This window comes from Puma concolor, chromosome C1, assembly GCF_028749965.1.
Source record: "Puma concolor isolate L17-30 chromosome C1, mPumCon1.1.hap2, whole genome shotgun sequence".
NCBI lineage: Eukaryota > Metazoa > Chordata > Mammalia > Carnivora > Felidae > Puma > Puma concolor.
In genome coordinates this window covers 41,802,644-41,821,588 of record NC_141674.1, presented here as the reverse complement: position 1 = coordinate 41,821,588, position 18,945 = coordinate 41,802,644, and the positions used below count along the sequence as shown (strand labels likewise).

The 18,945-nt window shown below is 38.4% G+C and overlaps 1 protein-coding gene across 3 annotated transcripts in view; it reads left to right on the top strand.

The window, feature by feature from the left end:
• NRDC (nardilysin convertase) overlaps window positions 1-18,945 on the top strand; it is a 108,753-nt gene that overhangs the window by 7,479 nt on the left and 82,329 nt on the right. The gene's annotated exons all lie outside the window — the stretch shown is intronic.

Here is an 18,945-nt window from a genome sequence, read left to right as displayed (position 1 = left end):
GAGAGAGTGAGGGAGTGCACATGTGTGTGAGCATAGGAGGGGCAGAGAGAGAGAGAGAGAGGGAGAGAGAAAATCCCAAGCAGGCTTTGTGCTGTCAGTGCAGAACCTACATGGGTTTTGATCTCATGAACTGGGAGATCATGACCTAAGCTGAAATCAAGAGTCAGTCGCTTAACTGACTGAAGTCCCAAGGTGCCCATTTTTTGCCCATTTTAAGTCAGATTATTTGTTTTTTTTGTGTTGAGTCATAGGAGTTCTTCATATATTTTGTATATTAACCCCTTATTGCATATGTTATTTGCAGTTCTTCCAGTGAGGAGGTTGCCTTTTCGTTTTGTTGATGGTTTCATTCTCTGTGCAAAAGCTTTTTAGTTTGATATGGTCCCAGTTTATTTTTGCTTTTGTTTTCCCTTATCTGGGCAAACATATCCAGAAAAATATTGCTAAGGTTGATGTTTAAGCGATTACTACCTATGTTTTCTTTTAGGAGTTTTATGGTTTCAGGACTTAAATTTAGGTTTTTTAATCCATTTTGAGTTTACTTTTGTGTATGGTGTAAGAAGGTGGTTCGGGCCCATTCATTTTCATGTAGCTGTCCAGTTTTCCTACCACCATTTATTGAAGAGAATTTCTTTTCCTCATTGTATATTTTTGCCTTCTTTGTCATAGATTAATTGATCATGTAAGCATGTATTGGTTTATTTCTGGGCTCTCAATTCTTTTACATTGGTCTATGTGTGTATGTTGTGCCAGTACTATACTGTTTTGCTATACATTTAAAAAAAATGGTAGGGGCGCCTGGGTGGCTCAGTCGGTTGAGCGAGCGACTTCGGCTCAGGTCATGATCTCACAGCTCGTGAGTTTGAACTCCGCATCAGGCTCTGGGCTGACAGCTCAGAGCCTGGAGCCTGCTTCAAATTCTGTGCCTCCCTCTCTCTCTGCCCCAACCCACTCACATTTTGTCTCTGTCTCTCTCATTAAAAAATTTTTTTAAAAATGGTATATATTTAATAATGTCGTGAACATTTTCTTACTGTTTTTTGGTATACATGCTTTGTCTACCAACAAAGTCGGTCCATTGTGTAGATATACCATATTTAATCATTACCATTTTATGAGATATTGTCAAATTTTCTTTACCTAAGAAGCCTCTTTATTCCCTACAGAGTCCTTTGGGAATGAACCCAGTCCTAATGAGTTTGGTAGATATGTAGGGTAACCTCTAGTGATCTTGTCTGTTTCAAAGATGATCTGTAATTGGGAGAGCTGGCAGACAAGACGATTGGTTTATTCTGGGACTTCCACTCTGACATAGGTCTCATAGTCATATTGTTTCCCAGAATGAAGTCAGTCCAACTCACAGGAAACTGAGTATAGTCTATTTCTAGCATTTTGGGGGAGGGGGGCATCGGAAGGCTCAATTATATGGTTGGACCAAAATTTAACTGTTTTCGCGAGGGTTGGAAGTAGATTGTAATTTGAAAAGTTATTTCATATATATATCACTACCATCAACAGTAATCTTCCTTCTAATAATAATAGCTGGTATTTGTTAAGTGGCTACTATATACTGGGTCCTATTCTAAGGAGTTTACGTTAGATTATCTCACTTAAATTTTTTTTTTTTTAGCGTTTTTTAATTTTTGAGACAGAGACCGAACATGAATGGGGGAGGGTCAGAGAAAGAGGGAGACACAGAATCTGAAACAGGCTTCAGGCTCTGAGCTGTCAGCACAGAGCCCGACGCGGGGCTCGAACTCACGGATGGCAAGATCATGGCCTGAGCTGAAGTTGGACACTTAACCGATTGGGCCACCCAGGTGCCCTGATCTCACTTAATTTTTATGGTAATCCTATTAAGTAATGCTTTTATTACCTGATAGCCTAAAATGCTGTTCTGTGAAAACACATTCTGAACAGGTATTGAGCACTGATTAGTGTAAATGGATTGTGTTCTCATTTGGTTCCATCTAAGCATATTTCTTACCATGGGAGATAAGCTCCAAGCCCGTCCATTTTGGTTTCTTTCTAGTTTCATCTTCTGTTGTGCTGTTTTGTACTCTTTCTTGGCACATGCTATACTCTTAGGTCATATTTGCCTTGTGAGTTGAAGTATTGCCTCCTTTGTGAATCTTATGTATGTGTGTAATCTCTGCACCCACTGTGGGGCTCAAACTCATGACCCCAAGATCAAGAATCGCATGTTTGACCGACTGAGCCAGTCAGGTGCCCCTTGTGAATCCTTTCTCACTCTTTTAGGTCAGTCTTCCCCTCCCACATGTGAGTTATTTACACTCCTGTGTGCCCCTGTAGCAATTTTTTTCAAGCTGCTTTAAATTTTTTAAGTTAAATTTATCTTTACCCCTTATTCTGAAATTTTTGTAGGGAGGGACTTTGTCTCTTTGAGTCTTTGCATGCCTTTTCTTTTTTTTAAAAAAAATTTTTTTTTTTCAACGTTTATTTATTTGTGGGACAGAGAGAGACAGAGCATGAACGGGCGAGGGGCAGAGAGAGAGGGAGACACAGAATCGGAAACAGGCTCCAGGCTCTGAGCCATCAGCCCAGAGCCTGACGCGGGGCTCGAACTCACGGACCGCGAGATCGTGACCTGGCTGAAGTCGGACGCTTAACCGACTGCGCCACCCAGGCGCCCCTGCATGCCTTTTCTTATGTTACTAATGAGTCACATGTCTGTACCTCTTAAGACCCATCTCTTCATTTGTGCACTGGCCCCATCTGCTCTTTGTTGATGCTGTCCATCAATTCCAGCAGTCGTTCCCCTTCCATTCTGCATTACCAGTTTCTCTCTTTTACTGGATCATTTCCACGAGTATACAAATATGTTGTAATCATTCCTGTCTTCAGGGGAAAGACTTTTTTTTTTCCACATCCTCTGTGAGCTATACCTTCCATCTACTCAAGTTTCTTGGTTTTCTTTGTAGCAAAGCTTGTTAAAAGAATTGTCTACACTTGAAATTTGCAGTTCACCTAATCTCATTATTTCTTTTTTTTGAGATAATGTCCATTTTAATTTATATATTTTTTCATTTAATGTGTGATTTATAGCTTTCATTGCCATTAATATGTTCCATACTATCATTTAAAAAATTGAAAAATATTTTTAATGTTTATTATTTTTGAGAGAGAGAGAGAGAGAAAGCACGCGCGCATGTGGGGAAGGAGCAGAGAAAGCGGGGGTGAGGGGGTGGGAGGGGTGGGGTAGGGGGTTGGACACAGAATCCGAAGCAGGCTCCAGGCTCTGAGCTGTCAGCACAGAGCCCCATGTGGCGCTCAAACTCATGAACCGTGAGATCATGACCTGAGCCGAAGTTGGATGCATAACCGACTGAGCCACCCAGGCACCCCCCAAAATTAATTAATTAATTAATTAATTAATTAATTATTTATTTTAATGTTTATTTTTGAGAGAGAAGGAGACAGAGCATGAGCAGGGGAGGAGCAGAGAGAGAGAGGGAGACACAGAGTCAGAAGCAGGCTCCAGGCTCTGAGCTCTCGGCACAGAGCCCGACGCGGGGCCCAAACTCACAAACTGCAAGATCATGACCTGAGCTAAGTTGGATGCTCAACCAACTGAGCCATCCAGGTGCCCCTATTTAAAAATTTTTTTGAAATGTTTTTATTTATTTTTGAGAGAGACAGAGTGGGAATGGGGGAGGGGCAGAGAGAGTGAGGGAGACACAGAATCTGAAGTAGGCTCCAGGCTCTGAGCCGTCAGCACAGAGCCTGATGCAGGGTTGGAACTCACAAACTGCTAGATCATGACCGGAGCCAAAGTCGGACACTTAACCGACTGAGCTACCCATGTACTCCCCCCCCCAATTTTTTTTTTTTTTTAATTGAGGTATAGTTGACACTCCCATAATTTCTTGAACTCAAGAGTGGTCTTTTGCCACTATTGCTATATCAAAACAGCTGTTTTCAAGATCACCAATATCCTTTACAGTTGAGCCGTTCTCAAGTTCTTATCTTTCTTGGCCTTTCAGTATCATATGACATGGTTAATCATTCTTTCCTTCTTGAAATGCTTTTTTCAGATGGCTCCCAGGTCAGTCAGCACTGTTCTAGTTCTCTTTCTGCCTCACTTGAAGGTTCCTTCTTATCTCCTTGACCTCTAAATTTTGGAGTACCGAGGGCTCAGTTCTCAGACCTCTTCTTTTCCCTGGCTACCTTTGCTCCCTGCATTATCTCATCCAATTTCATTGGCTTTAAATAGAACCCTGTATAAAATAACAATTTTACTCAGGTTCCCAATCCCTATACCCTTTCTCATGGTTATGTTTCTTCATAGCACTTATTGCCACTTGATATACTATATATTTACTGGTTTGTGAGAGCAAGGAGTCTGTTTTGTTCACTGCTGAATTCCCAGTGCCTACAGTAGTACCTGTCTCAGCCTTGCTTCCATCTCTGACTCTTTCATCCTTTTCTTCTCTGCTCTGATTGTTATATAAAGATAAGTTTTTCAGTCTTTCTTTTATCATTTTATTTCTTGCTTTTGTTTCAGATAAAAAATTAAAAAAAAAAATAAAACCATACTGCAGTGCCTGGGTGGCTCAGTCGGTTAAGTGTCTGACTTTAGGTCAGTCATGATCTCAGTTTGTGAGTTCTAGTTCCACGTTGGGCTCTGTGCTGACTGACAGCTTAGAGCCTGGAGCCTACTTCAGATTCTGTGTCTCCCTCTCTCTCTGCTCCTGCCCCGCTCATGCTGTCTCTCTCAAAAATAAACATTAAAAAAAAAAATTTAAAATAAAAGAAATAAAACCATACCAATACAGTTGAAACTCTTTATAACTGCTTCTCTCATTTCATTCCCTACCCTCTTTTCCCAGTATTAACCATTATCTGAATTTGATAAAATTCATTCCTATATATATTGTTATACTTTTTATCAAATGTACATTTATCTGTAAACAGTATATATTCTTGTTTTTGCATGTTTTAAGACATACAAATAGAAATTGTCATATTAGATGTCTCAGAACCTGCCTTTTTTTTTCCTTTGTTTTAGCATTGCTTTTGAGATTTATCAGTGCTAATAAAGTGTAATACTCTAGTTATTAATGGTAAATGCTCTCTTTAGTAATATCTTGTATGAATATATCATAATTTGTCTGTTTTCCTATTATTGGTCATTTAGATTATTCCCAGGTTTCTGTTATTTTTTTTATGATTATGCCACAATTTATCTTTTCTCTGATTGTTGACATTTAATTTGTTTCTAGTGTTCAGTGAACATTTTTTCTTTTTCTCTTTTGAGAGAGGGCACAAATGAGCAGGGACAGAGAGAGAGAGTCTTGTGAGGGGCAGAGAGAGAGAGAGAGAGAGAATCCCATGAGAGAAAGAAAAGCAGCGTTCACCCGAAGCAGGGCTTGAGCTCACTGGATGTGGAATTCAAACTCTCCAACCGGGAGATAATGACCTGAGGCAAAGTCAGATGGCTTAACTGACTAATGACTAAGCCCCCTAGGTGCCTGTTCAGTGAGCATTTTTATACATGACTCCTTGGGCACACATTTGAGAGTATATATACCTATAAGGGAAAAAGTTTTTGTTTTTGTTTTTAATTTTTGAGAGGGAATGTGAGTCTGGGAGGGGCGGTGGGGGGGTGGGGGCACAGATAATCTGAAGTGGTCTCCACACTGACAGCAGCGAGCCGGATATAGGGCTCCAGTCCATGAATCGGGAGATCATGGCCTGAGCGGAAGTTGGAAGCTCGACCAAGTGAGCCACCCAGGTGCTCCTCTCTTTTTTTTTTTTCCCCCTGAAACAACTTGTTTTTTACTAGATGTTTCCAAAATACTCTTCTAACTGGTTGTACTGTTTTATTTTACATTTATGCCAATAGAGCATTAGTGTTCCTGCTTTTATAGAGTTTTCTACCAACTCTTGATATTGTTAGATTTAAAAATTACTGAGGGGCTCCTGGGTGGGTCAGTCAATTAAGTGTCTTCAGCTCAGGTCACGATCTCCTGCACATGAGCCCTGTGTCAGCGTGGAGCCTGCTTGGGATTATCCCTCTCCCTCTGCCTCTCTCTCTCTTTTTCTCAGAAATAATAAGAAATCAGACTTTAAAAAAATTACTGAGAATTGATCTGTAGGATGTATTTTCTCTTTCAAAAAGTCCTTTTGTTTGCATTTTACCTTATTACTAATAAGATCAGGCATTATTTCATGTTTCCTGGCCATTTGGATTTCTCCTTTTATGAACTGCCCATTTTGTTGGAGGGGAGTGTTCTTTCTCTTCTTCTTTAAAATTGATAATTTACATATTTTGAATCCTTTGTTGGTTATATGAGTTGCAAATATATTCTCTAAGTCTGTATAGCTTATCTTTATCCTTTGTTTATAAAGTCTGAAAAGTTAGTCATAGTACTTTATCTTTATATTTATGGTTTGTGTTTTTTTCATCTTATTTTCTTCTAGAAGTTTTACAGTTTTGCTTTTTATAGGATATGGATCTAATTTTATCACTTTTTAAAAAATAGGGACAACCAGTTGTCCAATACACCTTTTGAAGTCTATATCCCAGAAGTCACCAAATGTTTTCTTTAAAGGGTAAATAGTAAACGTTTTAGGCTTTGCCAGTTAAGAGGCAAAATTAAAGATATTAGGTGGGTACTTTTAAAACAAGGAAGAAAGCATTTCTGCAGTTTTTAAAAATTTCTGCAAATTTTAAAGTTTTTTTTTTTTTAATATTTATTTTTGAGTGAGAGAGAGAGAGAGAGAGAGAGCGCGCAAGCAGTGGAGGGGCAGAGAGAGAGGGAGACACAGAATCGGAGCTGAACTCCATTCTCTGAGCTGTCAGCACAGAGCCTGATGTGGGGTTTAAACCCACGAACCGTGAGATCATGACCTGAGCCAAAGTCGGATACTTAACTGACTGAGCCACCAGGTGCTTCCAAAATTTCTGCAAATTAAAAAAAAATTTTTTTAATGTTTATTTTTGAGAGAGAGACAGAGTGCATGTGGGGGAGGGGCAGAGAGCGAGGGAGACCCAGAATTCAAAGCAGGCTCCAGGCTCCAGGCTGTCAGCACAGAGCCTGATGTAGGGCTAGAACTCACAAACGGTGAGACCATGACCTGAGCTGAAGTCCAACATTTAACCAACTAAGCCACCAAGGTGCCTTTGCAAATTTTAAATAAAATTTGTATTAAGTTCAAAATATAGTAATAGTACTTTTTTGATAATACAGATTTACTAGTGAGAAGAGTGGAATTCTTTGTTTTCTTTCTTCCTTTTTTTCTTTTATTTTTGAGAGAGAACTTATGCTTCGGGGTGGTTGGGGGTGGGGGTGAGAGGGAGAAGGAGAGAGAGAATCTTAAGCAGACTCTACACTCAGCACCAGCCCATTGTGGGGCTTGATCTCACAACCATGAGATCATGACCTGAGCCCAAATCAAGAGTCAGGTATTTAACTAACTGGGCCACCCAGGTGCCCACAGTGAAATTCTTTTTATTGGGGTAACATTTGTTTTTTGGGGGGTTCACAGTCAGTGTTTCTTGTAATCAAAGTTGATTGTGAATATGCATCTGTTAATACTGATTTGTAATGAGATTTTACAGATTTCATCTTTGAAAATGTGTTTTCATCCTGATAGTTACTACTAAATACTGATATCAGTCCCTGAGTATATGCTTTTAATTTAGCATATTCATTGCTTGGAAAGCATTTATAGAATTCTCTTAGATTCTTGTGATATTTTTGCCCCTTAGCATGTTATTACATAGTAGATTAATCATTTCTGATTGAAAATTAGGTGGAACCTCCTTAATTAGATGGAGTCTTTGCACAGTTAAAAGGACTTACAAATATGGAAATTTCCCTTATGCTTGCACCAAAATCTGAAAAACTTGCTGGAACTAGAGTTTGCTTGGAAAACATAACTGCTGCAAATTTGTGTGGTAATGGAGCTATGGCTTCTTGTTTTAACTTTTGACAGCACGGGAAGTGTATAAAGCAGTTTGCCATTATTGTGATTCAGATAACTTTCGTTATTGTTGAAATGACTTTACCATAAGATGTTTTGCATAAGTCCTATTTTGTAATTTTGGGTTGAATTCATTCAGAAACATTATGGAGCCTTCAGCAAAAGCTAATTTCCAAAGCCATTTGGTGTTTGACAATAGTGGTGGAAGGCGGTTTTTTTGCAGAAAAATTTGTCTTAGCCTTGAGCTCAAAAATTGCAATAAAATGGGGCGCCCGGGTGGCGCAGTCGGTTAAGCATCCGACTTCAGCCAGGTCAGGATCTCGCGGTCCGTGAGTTCGAGCCCCGCATCAGGCTCTGGGCTGATGGCTCAGAGCCTGAAGCCTGTTTCCGATTCTGTGTCTCCCTCTCTCTCTGCCCCTCCCCCGTTCATGCTCTGTCTCTCTCTGTCCCAAAAATAAATAAATGTTGAAAAAAAAAATTAAAAAAAAAAAATTGCAATAAAATGTTCCCATTGCTGAGCCATCAAACTGCTCTACAATAAGGGTAATTCAAGATATTCTGCCTCTATTTCTAACAAAAATTCACAGAACTGATGATTGTGAAGTGTACGAGAATAAGTGACACTACTGTCTCACTAATACATGATAGATTCAAATATTTTCTGTGGAGTACTGCTGATAAGATCGTGAATAATCATAGACTTTGAAACACCTCACGAAAGGTAAATTTGTCCAACTAAATCTTTTTTTCTGCTCCATACCTATTTTACCAACATTAGTGGGACTATATATTAGATCCCACTTACAGTTGTAGTACATTCATGTTTTCTCAACCCCTTTGAAAATATTCTTATCTGTAGTTCTTGCAGAATATTCATGGAGGCTAATTGCTCAGTCACTTCAGACTTGGCACTGACTCTTCAAGTAAACAGCTGAGTTGTTGGTAACATCTCTAGGCACATCAAAAGTCAAAATCTTGAAATCATTTGCCTTGTTTTTTTTTTTTTTTTCAATGTTTATTTATTTTTGGGACAGAGAGAGACAGAGCATGAACGGGCGAGGGGCAGAGAGAGAGGGAGACACAAAATCGGAAACAGGCTCCAGGCACTGAGCCATCAGCCCAGAGCCCGACGCAGGGCTCGAACTCACGGACCGCGAGATCGTGACCTGGCTGAAGTCGGACGCTTAACCGACTGCGCCACCCAGGCGCCCCTCATTTGCCTTGTTTTTAATTGCTTATCAGTTACTAAGGTCCTCAAATCTTTGAGCAGTAGTTCTCATCAACAGGCTAATAGTTTTAATTAATAATTAATTTTATAAATTTTTTCAGCTGTTACAAAATACAGTCTAACTCGTCATTGGTAAATAGTTTTCCTTGCTTAGCTAACAAATGGAGCTACTCAGAAACTTACTTTGGTTGTAGTCTCATTTTCATCTTTAATTTTTGTGAAGAAATTCTACTGTAATGAGGTATTTCATTTTAAATTTTCTGATTTTTCTGAGTGTTGCTCTTCTGTGAGTTGTGAATACTGTGATGAGTGCTAAGTATTGGTAATAACATTTTATTCTTTTAGCATAGCTATAATATTACATAATAAACACAGCATTTTGCTATTATTTGGTAACAAAATCCACACTAAAAGCGTGACATTTGAATTTCACTTTTCCCTTTCCTTATTTGGACATGATGAATATGTATTGCCACTTTAAAAAAAGTTGCACTGGGGCACGCACCTGTGTGGCTCAGTTGGGCGTCCAAGCTCAGGTCATGATCTCACTGTTGGTGGGTTCAAGTCCTGTGCTAATAGCTCAGAGCCTGGATTCTCTGTCTCTCTCTTTCTCTGCCACTCTCCTACTCGCACTCTGTCTTTCAAAAATAAAACATTTTCAAAAATATTTTTTAAAAAGTTGCACTTACAGTGATACATGTGGCACTTGAAATGCTGGTGGGTGATAAAGTGCATTGCTGCAATTTTTACAGTGTGGAGCCTGCAGTGCACAATAGTGAAAATGCCACAAAGGTCTTTGGAAGGAGAAAGCAGCAATAGATGATATGTAAATGAATGAGTGTGGCTGTGTGCCAGTAAAACTTTATGGAGACTGAAATTTGAATTTCAGAGAATTTAATGTATCATGAAATATTTTTTCATTGGATTTTTTCCTACTGCTTCAAAAAAAGTAAAAAAGTTATTTTAAAGGCTGTAACCATAGTTTCTTAATTCCTGGTATGTCTTTTTTTCCTGTAATGCTAACTATCATATGTTAGGTTTTCATAAATGCATGGATATTTTTTCAGGGATCTTTACTACGTTCCATTTTGTTGATTTCTTATTTCATTATATTATGGCCTAAAAGTTCATATTTTTTACTTGCAGGGAGGGTTTTTCAAAAAATCTTCATGTTATGTAGACAAAAACAATAATGATTTCTTACTGTTTATTTTACTTGACACAAATCTTAATCTAGTTGATTATGTTGCTAAAATAAATAATTTTTTATTTTTCATTAGCCAGGTCTTTTCTGGTAATGAAATTTATATCTAACTCTCCCCTCTTCCCTTTCTCTATTGTAAAATACATCCCAGTTTTTTTGATAAACAGTATTCAGTATTTGCAGTATCCAAATATTGTTTGTACTAGGACATGTAGTCTACCCTAATTATATTTTCTTTCTTGAACAACTGTTTTCTCTTTAATTGCCTTATTTTTAAAAAATTTTTATTAAAAAATTTTTTTTAATGTTTATTTTTGGGGGAGGGAGAGCGAGCATGAGTCAGAGAGGGGCAGAGAGAGAGGGAGACACAGAATCTGAAGCAGGCTCCAGGCTCTGAACTGTCAGCACAGAGCCTGATGTGGGGCTGGAACCCGCAAACTGAGATCATGACCTGAGTCGAAGTTGGCTACTTAACCAACTGAGCCACCCAGGTGCTCCTAATTGCCTTATTTCTAAGAACAGCTTTATTGAGATCTAAGTCACACATCACACAATACACTTTATTTAAAGTGTACAACTTAATAGCTCTTAGTGTATTTGCAGTTGTGCATCCATAACCACAATGTTTTTATTACCTCAAAAAGGAATCCTTCACTCCTCACCTGTCAGTCTCCCCAGTCCCCCATCTCCATAGCCCTAGGCAAACACTCATCTGTCTTCTGCTCTCTAGATTTGCTTATTCTGGACATTTCATGTAAATGGAATCATAAATTTTTCATCCTTTGTGACTGGCTACTTTAATTTAGTGTATTGTTTTTAAGGTTCATCTGTGTTGTACCATGTGTTAGAACTTCATTTATTTCTGAGTAATATTCCATTGTATGAATATGCCGCATTTTATTTATTTCAACAGTTGGTGGACACTGTTTGGTTATTATGAGTAATGCTGCCGTGAACATATATGTACAAGCTTTTGTGTGAACTTATGTTTTTATTTATTTTGGGTATATAATAAAGAGGGGATAATTGCTGGATCAGATGGAAACTTGTTATCCATTTGAGGATTTTTTTCAGACTATTTTTCAAAGTGGCTGTACCATTTTACAATTTTCTCTAGCAGTGTAAAAGAATTCCAGTTTCTCTGCATCTTCACCAATACTTGTTACAATCTTTTTTTTTTTTTTTTAAGTTTCAGGTTTTTATTTAAATTCCAGTTATTTAACATACAGTACAATATTAGTTTCAGGTGTAGAATTTAGTGATTCATCACTTACATAACAACACCCATTGCTTATCACAACAGTACCCAGTGCTTATCACAAGTGCCCAGTTTAATACCCATCACACATTTAACCCATCCCCCTGCCCACCTCCCTTCCAGCAACCTTCAGTTTGTTCTCTGTAGTTGAGTCTTTTTTATGGTTTGCCTCTCTCTTGTCCACCCCTCCCTCCCATGTTCTTCTGTTTTGTTTCTTAAATTCTCATTTGTTTCATAATACTTAATATGAGTAAAATCATATGGTGTTTGTCTTTCTCTGACTTATTTCATTTAGCATAATACTCTCCATCTCCATCCATGTCATTGCACATGACAAGATTTCATTCTTTTTTATGGTTGAGTAATGTTCATATAGATATATCTTTATCCATTCATTAGTCAGTGGGCATTTGGGCTCTTTCCATAATCTGGCTATTGTAGATAATGCTTTAAACATCAGGGTGCATGTATCCCTTCAAACCAGTATTTTTAGATCTTTTGGGTAAATACCTAGTAGTGCAGTTGCTGGATCATAAAATTGCTATTTTTACCTTTTTGTGGAAACTTCATACTGTTTTCCAAGTGGCTGTACTAGTTTGCATTCCCACCAACAGGGTAGGAGGGTTCCCCTTTTTCCTCATCCTCACCCTCATCTCTTGTTTCCTGTGTCGTTAATTTTAGTCATTTTGACAGGTGTGAGGTGATAGCTCATTGTAGTTTTGATTATAGCCCTCCTGGTAGGTGTAAAGTGGTATCTCATTATGATTTGCATTTCTCTGATGGCTGATGTTGAACATCTTTTCATGTGGTTTTTGGTTGTCTTGTTGTCTTATACCATGTATATCTTATTCGGAGAATGTCTATTCAGATCCTTTGCTCATCTTTATTTTTTGTTTTAATTGAGTAGTAATAGTTGTTGTGTTTTAGATATGGATCTCATTAGATAAATGATTTGCAAAGTTTTTCCTTTGGTACTATTCTTTGAAGCACAAAAGTTTTCAATTTTGATGATGTCTAGTTTATTTTTTTTCTCTTGCCGTGTGTACTTTTGGTGTTATATCTAAGATGCTTTATTATTTTTGTTTAGTGTGCTTTGTTATCTAACATGAATTTTTCCCTACTACTCTGCCAGAGCTTTAAAACTTCTCCAGCTTTGGTCAAACATATCAGGTAACAATCAATGCATTTGTTTTGTTGTACCTTTATTCCTCAGTCAGTCTAGAATGTATGTTCTTCAGTTCCAGGAAGTTTTTCTTTTCTTTTTTATGTTTATTTAATTTGAGAGAGAGCGAGAGAGAGCACGCACACACACATACATGCGCACATGAGCAGGAGAGGGGCAGTGAGAGAGAGAGAGAGATTGGGAGAGAATCCCGAGCAGGTTCCACACTCAGTGTGGAGCTCGATCTCACCACTGCTCGATCATAACCTGAGCTGATGCCAAGAATCAGAAGCTTAACTGACTGAGCCACTCAGGAACTCCAGCCAGGAAATTTTCTCAAAAAAATTTTTTTCTAGTTCTTCTCCTCTGTTTTCTTTTGAAACTATTATATACTACTATAACACTGGTTAAGTGTGGAGGGACTTTGCTATGGGAAAATGCAAGAGCCAAGATGGGCTGGGGACACAGGTGAGGGGTTTGCAGCCAAGGATTCTGCAGTGGAGCCTTTCTTCCCCTCCCTCAAGGCACAAAAAAACTCGTAGCTTCTTTCTTTACCTCTTCTCTTCACTGGAGGAGTGATTTATCTGATTAATGAGTGCAGTAGAATTAGCTGGGGCATGTGCCAATTTAACCTGTTCATCTCTCACTTCTTTCCAGCCTGTAGCCAGCAAGTACTTTGGCATATTCTTTTCTAGTACAGTAAACTGAGTGCAGGACAAGTTCTGCTTTGGGGGGGAAATAGTTCTATTTTGGTTGATAACTTTAATTCATAGTGTTTGCAAGCCATTTCTGAACCACTCTTAAGCCATGTTCTTCATCCTACCTTTTTATCAAAGATAAAGCTGATATTTTCCTTTCTACTTACCTATTCCTGTAACTTTCTCTTGTTTGATTATGAAATCAAGTGGGGAAGAGTTGTGCTTTTTAAAAATGTGGTAAACTATACATAACAAAATTTACCATTTTAACCATTTTTAAGTGTATGGTTCAGTAGCATTAAGTATGTTTATATTGTACAGCCATCACCACCATCCATCTCCATATCTTTTCATCTTGTCAAGCTGAAACTCTGAACTCATTAAACAATAACTCTCCATTTCCGCCCCCCTCCCAAGCCCTGGCAACTACCGTTCTACTTTCTTGCAGTGAATTTGGCTTCTGTAGGTATGTTGTATAAGTGAAATTACACAATATTTGTCCTTTTCTATCTGGCTTATATCACTTAGTGTATCTTCAGAATTCATCCATCGTGTAGCATGTGTCAGAATTTCTTTCCTTTTTTGTATTATTATTATTTTTTTAACGTTTGTTCATTTTTGAGAGACAGAGAATGTGAATGGGGGAGGGGCAGAGAAAAAGGAAGACACCGAATCTGAAGCAGGTTCTAGGCTCTGAGCTGTCAGCACAGAGTCCAGCACGGGGCTTGAACCCACAAACCATGAGATCATAACCTGAGCTGAAGTGGGACGTTTAACCAACTGAGCCACCCAGGTGCTCCAGAATTTCTTTCCTTTTTAAAGCTGAAAAATACTCTGTTGTGTGCATATACCACATTTTGTTTATCCATTCATTCAATGATAGACATTGGGTTGTTTGCACCTTTTAGCTGTTGTGAATAATGCTGCTATGAACATTGATTTACAAATCCTGTTTGAGTCCCTGCTTTATATCTAGAAGTGGTGTTGCTCAACCATTTGAGTTCTCCCAGTATATTGGTATTGTTGTGTAACAGTCTACCTCACAATTTAAGTGGCTCAAAGCAACAATGATTTATTATTTCTTAAAATTCTGTGGGATAGCTGGGCACTCTTTTGTGCCTAGGGTCACATTTGTGTGCTGCATTCATTCGGTGGGTTGACTGGAGCTAGAGTATCTAAGGTGACTTCAGTCACATGTTTGGGACCTTGGTGAGGACAGTGAGAAAGTGGGCCTTCTGTCTGCACAAAATCTCTGCTTATTCAGTCTGGCTTGTATTACTTTACATGGCAACTGATTCCCAAGAGAGTAAAGGCAGAAGCTGCAAGACATCTTGAGGCCTAGGCTCCAGGACTTACACATCAATTTCATCACAATATATAGGACAAAATTTACAAAACTAGCCTAGATTTAAGGGGTTGAGAGAAATAGCCTCTGACCCTTGTGGGAAGATTAGCTATGTCAGTAATTGGGGCCATTATTAAAATAATCAGTCACACCTAATAACACCTGTTCCATAACTGAGGAACCTTGAGAAATGGGGAAGGACTGCCATTTGGGGAGCAAAATGTACCTCTGGTGGGTCCTAAATACAGTGGCTTGGTATTATGTTTTAACAAGTAAAGAGGCATGTGAGTTTTTTGAGCGTGGTTATTTGCAAGAACTATGTTGTACCATGCAGGTCTTCTCCCTGCGCCCCCCACCCCCCATAGCTTTTTTAAAAAACAGTTGTATGTTTAGCTTTAAACTAATGCTGCTTGGGTAAGAACACTTTAGTTGATTCAGGCTGGTCATGTCAGTTTTAGTATATGGGCTGTTTTGACTCAAGAGTTGCAGCTGGCCTAGAATTATAGGCAAGGGTAAACAGGGATTTGATTTTTTAAAGCTTTTTTAATGCTTTTATTGATTTCTTGAACCAGGCCTGCAGTTTTAAACTGCAAAGATGTCTAAAATTCCAAATGTGCTGTAATTAATGATAAAGGCTCTAGCCTTAAATTGTTAATTCTAGGTCTAAACAGTGCTAAATCTCTTTAGGTTAAAAGTGGATATTGTGGGGCGCCTGGTGGCTCAATTTGTTAAGTCTCTAACCCTTGGTTTCAGGCAGGTCATGGTCTCACGGTTCATGAGTTTTAGCCTGCAGTGCAGAGCCTGCTTGAGATTCTTTCTCTCCCTTTCTCTCTCTGCCTCTCCCCCTTTCGTTCTCTTTGTCTCTCAAAATAAATAAACTTAAAAAAATTAAAAAAAAAGAGGCTATTTGGGAGGGCTTACTTTGTAACTATGTAACTTGTCCCCACTCTCCCTACCCTCACCATGTGGTCTCAAGTATTTTTGGATTTAGATATGTGAGCTCGTAACTGGTAATTTTAGTGACTGAAAGTGGGCTTCTTAACAAAAGGTTAGCTTGTTAATGGAACAAATAAAAGTGAGTGGGTGGATACTTTATGATGGAGAGAATAATACCATCTACTTCAGTCTTCACTATCAGTACAGGAGCAATGGGAGAATGAAACCAAATAAAGGAAGACAAATTGAATAAGTTGGAGGAAGAGAAGTTTTCTTAGAGATAGGTGACATCTTATATACATACAAATATTTGAGACTAAATCGTTTGGGGGGAAGTAATGACAAGTTTATGTAATTACACTGTTAGCCCTCCAAGTATTCTTTTTGACTAAAATGATTTAGCACTATCTAGGCCTAAAAATAGCAATTTAGGCTGGAACTTGCCTCACTATTTTCTCTCTATATGAGAAAATGAGGTCTTGAAGGCTAAGTAGTATGCTATGTTATGGTTGTAGAATAATTTATTTGCACATTCATCTATCTGTGGACATTTGGGTAATTTCTAGTTTTTCTCTATTAAATGTTGCTTTAGTGAACACTGTTGACATATCTTTATGGTGTATATGAATATTTCCATAAGATACCTAGAAATGAAATTATGAGGTTAAAAGTATGCAGAGTTTACATTTTAATGGGTATAGCTGTATTTCCCTATACAAACACTATACCAATTGAGATTTATAAACAGTGTTGCACACTATAAGTCTGGAGTTCTCTCTTGTCCATCAAGAGAGCGGACACAGAATTGAATATGAGAGAGGCTGATGTTTGGGAGGAGACAAGAGTGGTGAACAGGGGTTTCATCTCTGTATTTTTTGAGCTCACAAGATTATTACTTATGTGGTGAAAGTGAAGAAAACAAGATTTACACATGTAAATGTGGAGAAAACAATCAGACAGTAATCATTAACTTGTATATGTAAGAAGCAAAGGGTCTGGGGGCAAGTGGAGTTTGTGATCAAAGTATAATAGTATATTGGTGTCAGATGGAAAGTAATTTCACTTGTGATCCCATTACAATATTTTGCTACCTAACCTTGGGCACTTTTTTCTAACCCATTTATGTAAGCAGAACCATTATGTAAGCAGAACCCCCAGACTAGGTGAGAATATTCTCTCCCTTGTCATTACTGCTATTAGATAGCAGTAATTTTTATTTTTTTAGCTAGTTTGCTAGATGAAAAATATATTATTGTTTTAATTTGGTTATCTTTGATTTCTGGTGAGTTTCATCATCATTTCATTTATTGGATGTCTTGTGGTTCTTCTTGAAATGTTTTTATATCTTTGTAAAACTTGTTTTCCTTGGGGCACCTGGGTGGCTCAGTCAGTTAAGCATCCAACTCTTGATTTCAGCTCAGATCATGATCTGACGGTTCGTGAGTTTGAGCCCTGCATCGGGCTCCATGCTAACAGCACAGAGCCTGCTTGGGATTCTCTCTCTTCCTTTCTCTGCCCCTCCCCTGCTCATGCTTGATCTGTAAATAAATAAATAAGTAAATAAATAAATAAATAGTAAAACCTGTTTTCCTTACTTTTGTTTCTTTGCTCATTGATGTGAAGGAACTTTTATATATCGTTGATATTTTCTCTCAGCACAGGCATACCTCATTTTACTGTGCTTTGCTTTATTGCACCTTACAGATACTGCATTCCCCCCCTCCCCCCCCCCCATAAATTGAAGGTTTGTGGCAACCCTTTGTCAATCAAGTCTATCAGCACCATTTTCTAGCAGCATTTGCTAACTTTGTGTCTCTGTGCCCCATTTCGGTAATTTTCATCATCATTATTATTATTTTTATTATTTTATTATTACTACATTATGGTGATCTGTGATCAGTTATCTTTGATATTACTATTGTAATTGTTTTGGGATGCCACAAAGTGTGGCCATATAAGATGGCAAGCTTAGTCAATAAATGTTGTGTGTGTTCTGACTGGTCCACTGACTCGTCATTCACCTGCCTCTCTCTTCCTTGGGCTTCCCTGTTCCCTGAGATGTAACAATATTGACATTAGGCCAGTTCATAACTCTACAGTTAAGTGTACAAGTGAAAGGAAGAGACTTGTGTCTCTTACTTTATTTAAGTCAAATGCTAGAAGTGATTAAGCTTAGTGAGGAAGTCATGTCAAAAACTGAGACTGTGGGGTGCCTGGGTGGCTCAGTTAAGTGGCTGACTTTGGCCCAGGTCATGATCTTACGGTCCAGGAGTTTGAGCCCCGTGTTGGGCTCTGTGCTGACAGTTCAGAGCCTGGAGCCTGCTTCAGATTCTGTGTCTCCCTTTCTCTCTGCCCTTCCCTTGCTCCCTGTCTCTCTCTCTCTCTCTCTTTCAAAAATAAATAAACAAAAAAAAATTAAAAAACTGAGATAGACTGAATGCCAGATCTCTTGAGCCAGTTAGCCAAATTGTGAATGCAATCAAAAGTACTACTTCAGTGAATACAGTAATGATAAGAATGACAAGAAAGCAGAACAGCCTGATAAGGGAGAAAGTTTGAATGGTTTGGATAGATTATTTCCTTAAATCAAAGCCTAATCCAAAACAAGGCCTTGATTCTCTTCAATTTTATAAAGGTCGAGAGAGGTGAGGAAGCTGCAAAAGAAAATTTTGAAGCTAGCAGAGGTTAATTTATGAAGTTTAAAGAAAGAAGCTGTTTCCATAAAAGTGCAAGGTGAAGCAGCAAGATATAGAAGCTGCAGCAAGTTATCCAGAAGATCTGACTAAAATAATTCATGAAGGTGGCTACACTAAATAGATTTTCAGTGTAGCTGAAGATGATGCCATCTAGGACTTTAATAGCTAGAGAAGAGTAGTCAGTGCCTGGCTTCAAAGCGTCAAAGGACAGGCTCTCATGTTAGGAGCTAATGCAGCTGGTGGTTCTAAATTGAAGCCAGTTCTCAGTTCCCATTCTGAAAATCCTAGGGCCTTTAAGAATTATGCTTAATCTACTCTGCCTGTGTTCTATAAATGGAACAACAAAGCCCGGATGATAGCACATCTGTTTACAACATGGCTTACTGAATATTTAAGCTTACTGTTGAGACCTGCTCAGAGAAAAAAAGATTCCTTTAAAAAAAAAAAAGATTTCTGCTCATTTTATTT